At 41.8% G+C, this 9581-nt stretch overlaps 1 long non-coding RNA gene across 1 annotated transcript; it reads left to right on the plus strand.

Annotated features, from left to right (window-relative positions):
* The first annotated feature begins 6414 nt into the window (after positions 1-6414).
* Positions 6415-9325, plus strand: LOC107790259 (uncharacterized). The gene is made up of 2 exons (XR_001648989.2): positions 6415-7067; positions 8839-9325. It is a non-coding gene; the product is annotated as an uncharacterized LOC107790259 (long non-coding RNA).
* The last annotated feature ends 256 nt before the right edge of the window (positions 9326-9581 follow it).

Consider the following 9581-nt stretch of genomic DNA (forward strand, 5'->3'; position numbering starts at 1 on the left):
CAACCTCCCCAACACGCCTCAATATATCAAAAGGGCCAATAAACCTCGGACTCAACTTTTCTTTCTTCCCAAATCTCATAACGCCCTTCATAGGCGAAACCCGAAGCAGAACCCGCTCTCCGACCATATAGGAAACATCACGAACCTTCCGATCCGCGTAACTCTTCTATCTGGACTGGGCTATACAGAGTGTGTCGTGAATCACCTTCACCTTCTCCAAAGCATTCTGAACCAAATCTGTGCCCAATAATCTGGCCTCACCCGGCTCAAACCAACCCACCGGAGACCTACATTGCCTACCATATAAAGCCTCATATGGTGCCATCTAAATGCTACCACATCTCTGGCATCACCGTGCTGAACCTTGTCCTTGAGGACAAGCAAATGAGGGTCATCATACTGCCTCTCCCTGATACTATCAAATAAGGAAGACCGAGAAACTACGCAAGCTAGAACCCGACTGGGCTTCGAAAGATCCAATCTCACAAACTAGCTGGCTAAGGCCTGAATATCCATCACCATAGGCCTCTCCGGTGCTGGTAAATAAGCCAAACTCCCCAAACTTTCCGCCCGATGACTCAAAGCATCAGCCACCATATTGGCCTTGCCCGGGTGATACAAAATAGTGATGTCATAGTCATTCAACAACTCTAACCACCTCCTCTAGTGCAAATTTAGATCCTTTTGCTTGAACAGGTGCTACAAGCTCCAATGGTCAGTATAAATCTCACAAGGCACACCGTATAAGTAATGGCGCCAAATCTTCAGGGCTTGAACAATGGCAGCTAACTCAAGGTCATGAACTGGGTAGTTCTTCTCATATATCTTCAATTGTCTGGACGCGTAGGCAATCACCCCACCGGCCTACATCAACACCGCTCTGAGGCCATTCCTCGAGGCATCACAATAGACCGTATAAGACCCTGAACATGTAGGCAATATCAAAGTTGGGGTTGTGGTCAAAGCTGTCTTGAGCTTCTGAAAGCTCGCCTCACACTCGTCCGTCCACTGGAACGAAGCACCCTTCTGGGTCAACCTGGTCATAGGGGCTGCATTCGATGAAAACCCCTCACAAAACGACGGTAGTAACCTGCCAAACCAAGTGGATCTCTATAGCTGAGGATGGTCTGGGCCAACTTTGCACAACCTCTATCTTCTTCGGATCCACCTAAATACCCTCATTCGATACCACGTGGCCTAAGAATGCCACTGAATCCAACCAAAACTCACATTTCGAGAACTTAGCATATAACTTCTTCTCTATCAAACTCTGAAGCACGGTCCTCAGGTGCTGCTCATGATCTTCCTGACTCCGGGAATACACCAGGATATCTTCAATAAAGACAATGACAAATGAGTCAAGATACGGCTGGAACACACTGTGCATCAAATGCATAAAGGCTGCTGGGGCATTGGTCAGCCCAAATGACATGACAAGGAACTCGTAATGACCATTCCGAGTCCTAAAAGCAGTCTTCAGTATGTCCGGCTCTCAAATCTTCAACTGATGGTAACCTGAGCACAAATCAATCTTAGAAAATACTCGTGCGCCCTGAAGCTGGTCAAACAGATCATCAATACGAGGCAAAGGATAACGGTTCTTTACTATAACCTTGTTCAGTTGGCGGTAATCAATACACATAGGCATAGAACCATCCTTTTTCTTCACAAAAAAGATAGGAGCACCCCAGAGTGAAACACTGGGCCGAATAAAACACTTATCAAGCAATTCATTCAACTGATCTTTCAACTCCTTCAACTCAGGAGGAGCCATACGATACGAAGGGTAGAAATGGGCTGAGTGCCCGATAACAGATCAATGCCAAAATCAATATCTTTATCAGGCGGCATGCTTGAAAGATCAGTTGGGAACACATCGGGATAGTCCCGTACTACTAGGACTGAATCAACTGAAGGGGTATCAATACTGACATTTCTCACATAGGCTAAATACGCGTCATACCCCTTCTCAACCATACGTTGAGCCTTAAGGAAAGAAATAACTCTACTGGGAGTGTGATCTAAAGTAACCCTCCACTCAACACGCGGTACACCTGGCATAGCCAGCGTTACGATTTTCGTGTGACAATCAAGTATAGCATAATGGGGCGACAACCAGTCCATGCCCAAGATAATATCAAAATCAACCATGCTGAGTAACAATAGATCGGCTCTGGTCCCAAAACCACTAAGAGCAACCAAACACGATTAATAAACGTGGTCCACAACAAGAGAATTTCCCGCAGGAGTAGAAACATAAATAGGGGAACTCAAAGAATCCCGAGATACACCCAAATGCGGAGCAAAATAAGAAGATACATAAGAGTAAGTAGAGCCTAGATCGAATAGAACCGATGTATCTCTGTGGCAAACCAATATAATACATATGATAATAGAATCGGAGGTAACAACCTCGGTATGGGCAGGAAGGGCATAGTATCTGGCTTGGCCTCCCCCTCGAGGGTGACCTCTACCTTCTCGACCTCCACCTCTAGCTGGTTGAGCAGGTAGAGTAGAAACTGGAGCTATCATCATAGCTTGAGAACTCTGCGGGGCACGTTGTGGCTGAGAAGTCTGTGGAGGTGCACTCCTCCCAAGTCTAGGGCAATCCCTCACCACGTGGTGTGTGTCATCACGCTCAAAACAAGCTCTGGGAGGATGTGGTAGCTGCGACTGGCTAGGGCTAGGTCTGCTAGACTGACCTCTAAAAGCACCCCGCAGAGGAGGCGCGCTAGAAACCGGAGGTGCGTAATAAGGCTTCTAAAGCCTAGGAGGAGCTGGAGCACTACTGGCTGTTGGAAGAGCTGAATGAACAGGGCGACTCATATAACCCCTACCATGACGACCTGCAGCTGGGGCACGGGCACAAGAATAATGGCCCGACTCTCGAGACCTCTTGGCCTCCCTGTCCTCTCTCTTCCTAGCATGCATACCCTCAATCCTCCTAGAAATGCTCACCACCTACTGATAAGAAATATCTATCTCCAACTCACGAGCCATGCTAGATCTGATGCAAGGAATAAGCCCCTCAATAAACCGGCAAACCCTCTCGCGAACAGTAGAAACCAAGGCTAGTGCATGCCTATCAAAATGGTGTAACATACAGCATATTCTGAAACAGTCATACCACCCTCGCACAAATGCTCAAACTCTACGTGCCATGCATTCCTGAGGCTCTGAGGAACATACTCCCTCGGGAACAAATCTGAAAACTAAGCCTAAGTCAGTGAAGCAGCCTCATCTAGACTGTCTAACTCATAGGTGCGCTGCCACTCATAGGCGGCTCCTCGAAGCTTGAAGGTAGTGAAAGAAACCCCGGTCGATCCTGAGATACCCATGGTATGAAGAATGCGGTAACACTCATCAAGAAATCCCAGAGCATCCTCCGATGCTAGACCACTGAATACAGGAGGCTTGTACTTCTTGAACCTCTCAAGCCTGAACTGCTCATCCTCGGAAGCCGTTGCCCTATCCTCGGGCTGAACTGACACTGTAGATGGCACAGGGATAATCTCAGGGACCTGCTCTACATGCACTCACTGCTCAGGAGTACGGGCGGTGAGACCCAGCCTGGGACGTAGCTGCAGCAAGGGGAAGCAACCCTGCTTGAGACAAAGTGATGTACATGCTCATAAACTGTGACGAGGCATGAGTACACCACAACGGTACTCAGTAAGTGCCAAGCCTAACCTCGGTCGGGTAGTGACGAGGAAGGTCAGGGCCCTACTAAGACTAAATAAATAATAAGATGACAAGATAAGATAAACAGTAAAATTGGGAATCTACAGTAAGAATCTATACAGGATAATAAGAGTATAATAATGGAAACAGAGATAAAGGCAACCACAAGGAAAGACCACTCATAGCAAGGATGATAACCGGGGGATGTCTTGGTATCTCGAGGATCTCTTGGTATCCTCAATATACATGCCAGGGATCTCTTGGTATTCCGAGGATCTCTTGGTATCCTCAATATATGATAGGGATCTCTTGGTATCCCGAGGATCTCATGGTATCCTCAATATGCGTGCCAGGAATCTCTTGGCATCCCGAGGATATCTTGGTATCCTTAATATATGCTAGGGACCTCTTGGTATCCCGATGATCTCTTGGTATCCTCAATATATGCTCGGGATCTCTTGGTATCCCGAGGATCTCTGGTATCCTCAATATATGCTAGGGATCTCTTGGTATCCCGTACCTCAGTCCAAACCATAAATACGTATAGGGGATCTCCCGGGATGCTGTCCCGTAGTCCCAAATTAAAACACACAGAAACAACACAAGAATACTCAACCAAATGCTAATTTCGTACCAAGTAAACAGTTAATTCTAGCCTAACATACTTCACGTAATGCAATTAAGGCAGTTTAAGCAAACAGACAATTAAGTCAACTAAACATGTTTTTCTAAACTAACAACAGGCTAAATTCGCAAGTGGAAATAAGCAGGAAAAAGGAACTCAATTGAAATAGTTAAAGTAAAAACTGGATTTTCAACAATTAGATCAAGTACGCACTCATCACCTCACGTACAAGGCATCTCAATTATTATATATGTCATATCCTAAGGGAAAGGTCCCCCACACAAGGTTAGACAAGCCACTTACCTCGAACCATCTCAAAATCAACCCGGCACCACGTCTTTGCCACGAGGTTTTGACTCCAAATGACCAAAATCTATTCAATTCAATTGCATAATGTAAGTAACACTTCAAGTAACTGATTCTACAATTAAAGTCTAAGCTAATACGCGAAATTATGTAAAAAGACCAAAATGCCCCTCGGGACCACGTCTCGAAATCGGGTGAAATTTACATTTTCAAAAATCTCGTACTCGCATGAGTCTGTACATAATAAGAACACTGAATTCAGAGTCCAAATGACCCCTCAAATCTTCATTTAAAGGTCTCTTAAACTCAAGCCCTAATTACCCATTTTTCCCAAGTTTTTCATCACTAATTAAGTCTATAATCACATAGAAACGAGTTATGAAGTCAAGGATGTTACCTCCAAGCGATTCCCCTCGAATCCTTCTTTTATCCCCTTCAAAGAGCTCCAAAAACGATTAGAAATGGTGGAAATAAACCCCCAAGTCGCGGAACCCCTTTTAATATAATGCCCAGCAGTTTCCACATCTGCAGTCAAGGGACGGCATCTACGGTCCCGCTTTTGCGGAACAAATATCGCATCTGCGGCTTTCACTTAAAGAGCCAGCTTCCGCATCTGCGACTCCCAATCCGTAGATGCGGTACCGTTTCTGCGGTTCCTAAAGAGAAGACCAAAATCCTCTTCTGCGGCCCCTTAGCCGCTTCCGCGGCGCCACACCTGCTGTCCCTAAACCACAGATGCGAAGAAACCAGAAGCAGCAAAAAAATACAGCAACTGCAACATTTTCTCAAACTTCTCGTTAACCATCCGAAATCATCCCGAGGCCCTCGGGACCTCAACCAAAAGCAAAAACATCACCTAATACCTTACTCAAACTTGTACCAATCCTTAAAACACTTAAAACAACATCAAAACCTCGAATTAACCAAGGATTTAAGCCTAAGAACTCCAAATTTCCTCAAAATACGCTTTCGATCAAAAAGTCTATCACAACGTGTCTGAATGACCTGAATTTTTGCACACACGTCACATTCAACACTACAGAGCTACTCCACCCTCCGGAATTCCATTCCGACCCTCGGATAAAAATCTCACTATCGGACCGAAAACTTCAAAAATTCAACTTTCGGCATTTCAAGCCTAAATTAGCTGCGGACCTCCAAAACACAATCCGAATACGCTCTAACCCTGAAATCACCCAACGGAGCTAACGAAACCATCAGATTTCCATTCCGAGGCCGTCTTCACACTGTTCTGACTACGGTTAACTTTTCCAACACTTAAGCTCTCATTTAGGGACAAAGTGTCCCAAAACTCTCCGAAACTCAAAATCGAACATCCCGGCAAATCGAAATAGCAGAAATAAACTTTGGGAAAGCAGTTAATAGGGGATCAGAGAGTTAATTCTTAAGACAACCGGCCGGGTCGTCACAAAAATTATTTTAAATAGTTTTGACCCTTTTACTTTATTTTATCACAAAATGAAAATTACAAAAATATTTCTTATTTTTAGTTGCTTTTAGTTTATATACTTTCGTAAATCTAAAAAAAATACAAAAAATAGTACCTTATTTTTATTTTTATATAATCTTGAAAACACAAATATAGTTTCGTGTTTTAATGTAATTTAAGTTTAATTAATTAAAATTAGTTTTATATTATAAATTGTATATTTAGAAGGAAGAGTTAGTTTTGGGTTGGTTTATCCCATTTTAATCTTGTAGTCCATTTTTTTTATTCTTTGGCCCAATAATACCAAATCCATAACTCCTTAACCTAAAAACTCTTTCTATATAACCAGCAGATGAGCCTAAAATACCTAAAATCCAAAACCTAGAGCTAGCACAAGACCTAGATGCCTAAAAATCCAATCCGCCATTTTTGAGAAAAAGGACGATCCCATCAGATTTTCGTTCATCTGCTTGAGAGTCCAAAAACCTTGGGTTTCATCTCCTTCATGGAAAAAGTAACCTAAACCTAAGACCCTTAAGGATCCGTTATGCTTCTTCCTCAACAATAAACCAAGGAAACCCATCTTCTTCAACGAAGGGCAGCAGCGACCAGACACCAACCATCGCCGCCGCTGACCACTTTCTTCTTCTTCATCTTGCCGGTGATGACCTCCTCCAATTCCAGCCAGCAATCAGCTGTTGTTGAACACCATGAACGCATCTGAAATAACCACCAAATAACAGCTTCACGAATTTCAGCCCTTCAGTCAATCTTTTGTTCGTGGGATTTTATTTTCGGTGATATCTCATCAATTGTTGGTCGAGATTCATCGAGGTTGCTGGCGCCATCTTCGATTTGTGCCGATTTTGGGATCTAATATGAGATTCCAGCAGCAGTAGTTGTCAACTTCAGTCATCGTTGGAGAGTCGAGGTCCTTCGTTGAGTCTTGGTTGCGATTCTTTGCTCGAAATTGTTTCAATTTTCGTATTGGATTTCAGATCTGAGGTCAGATTTTACTCCTGTCTTTTCTTAAAATTCAATCAATCAATTTTAAATTCGTAGTTGGGGTGTGCTAAAATTCGTTGCTGATTGTTCGTTCCCGAATGAATTACTGTTCAAATTGTTTGGATCCCTTCTTGTCGTAGTATTGTTGTGATGAGAACCAGTTGCTCGACTATTTAGGAGCATGTGTTTGGGTAAGATTTTATTCCTTCCTATACTTGTCTAGTCTAATTCCATGTGAAGAATGTATTCAAAAAGTTTATTTGGCCTCATTAAGAGTGATGAGTAAATTGTGCTTTGCTTGAAAGTTGATGGACAATCAGTGAAATCTTGAGTTCAAATTAAGTGCCATGGAGTCTGTTTCGTTCATGGAGTTAAACTTGGTTTTATTTCTCAATTGTGAATTTGCTCTTATCAAATAGTTTAAAGCTCTCAAAATGGAATACCCAGCATTACATTGCTCTTCCTTAATCGTATTTTAAAGGTTCTTTCGTAGTGATTAGTTTAAAAAAAAAAAAAAGAAGAATATCCTTCTCCTTCAAAATACATGTTAGTTCTGGTCATATGTTCTCTTATTTTATTGTTCGTAACTTTCGTATTTCACTTACTTTGGATTATCTTTGTTCTTCTTTGCTTGGTTATCTATTTTATATGTTTGTGTGGATGATTGAATTGAAATGTTTCTAATGACTAAATTAGGCGCAACAATCTTAATAATGATTAATAAGTTCTTTTGTGATTGTGTACACGTTCGCGTGACATAATTAAGATTCTACAAACTAATTCGGAGTATGCGTTCGCGCAACATCGATCAAACTTTCTTAATAATAAAATTGTTTTAATAGGTCGCTAATTTAAATTTAGTTTATATAGTCCGAAGTATGCCATCCATGATTTAATCATACATGACCCTCGTATTAATTTCATAACCTAGATATAAAAATGACAAATGTTCGTAGTTTGCTTTAGGCACATCTAAAATACCATCGTAGTTGCGTACACGTTCGCGTGACGTAATTTTGATTCTAAAAACAAAACCGGAGCATGCGTTCGCGCAACTTTGGCCAAACTTTCATAAAAATAATAAAGCGTTATTACTTGTGGACACGTTCACATGACATGATTTTTGACGCGCCAAACAAATGGGTAAACGTACGCGTGACTTGTTTAAAGATAATTTCTTAATTAAAAGAGGCAAATGCACATAGGTTCTAAAATCAGTAGTTAAACAATTTTAATAAGCCAAGTATGATCAAAGCGACCGTGCTAGAACCACGGAACTCGGGAATGCCTAACACCTTCTCTTAGGTTAACAAAATTCCTTACCCGAATTTCTGTGTTCGTGGACCGTAAATAGAGTCAACTTCCTTAATTCGGAATTTTAAACCTGTGACTTGGGATACCATAAATTATCCCAAGTGGCGACTCTGAATTTAATATAAATGATCCCGTTTCGATTGTCACTTAAATTGGAAAAAACTCCCTAGTACCTCCTCTCGGGGTGATAAAGAGGAGGTGTGACAACTCTGGCGACTCTGTAGGAGACAACTACCCAGAATCTCTAATTCAGGTTCAAGAATTCGAGCTTGTTAATATTATTTTTACTTAGCTTTATTTATTGTTGATATTACTGTATTTTGTGAACGTTTTGTGCTAACTGTTGTCTGTTTACCACTTTGATATTATTTGAATTGTACATAACTGTCTTCTTATGCCACCTCTCTAAGTCTTCTAAAAATGGTGCACATGTTCGGGCGACCCGCTTTTTCTGTAGGAGTTATACCAAATAGAACAAGGCTAGGCCAGCAACAAGGCTGGATAAACTTCAGTGCTCCCGGTACGTTGCCCCCTCTTTGGCTCGAGTTGTCCGCTCGGGTAAGCCAGGTCAAGAACACAACTCCAGGTTTTAAAACCTAGAAAAACACAGCCTCATGCCGGATCCCTAGTAGGAACATTTGTTTGAATCACGTGCATTTGACTTTGAGGACTCAATACAAGGGTTGGTCCGTCTATGACAGGTGTACCCAAAAATAAAAGACCATCCTGATGCATCCTATGTGCTACATACTACATTTCTTCCAGGGTAAAAGGGTCATTTGGTGGACCAATGATGACTGAGGGTAAATGAGGAAGAAAAGAGGGTGAATTGTGAAAATAAAGCAAGTAGGGCACAATTATTTTTTCTGTCACGTTTTGTTAAGAAAAAGACAAAAAAAAAAACATGAAAAATTCAATAAAAAAAAGGATTTTGCACTTTTTCATCATTTTTCGAAAAAAAAGAGGTAAAAGAAAATCCAAAAAGAGTTTAGGTCCTTAACTTTATTTGATCTTAATTTTCTAATACAGGTGTGGGTCTATTTATCGGAGTTTGAGCACGACAGACACCCCGGGACCATCTAGTTAGGATCGCTCATTCAGGAATAGCTTAAAGATATTTTTTTTATTTTGTTATGTTTTGAGTCCGTTTTTCATTTTATGTCATCTTTTTTTTCTAGTTTTGTACAGTAATGTCGAGTC

The sequence above is a fragment of the Nicotiana tabacum genome, chromosome 6 (assembly GCF_000715075.1).
Source record: "Nicotiana tabacum cultivar K326 chromosome 6, ASM71507v2, whole genome shotgun sequence".
Taxonomy (NCBI): Eukaryota; Viridiplantae; Streptophyta; class Magnoliopsida; order Solanales; family Solanaceae; genus Nicotiana; species Nicotiana tabacum.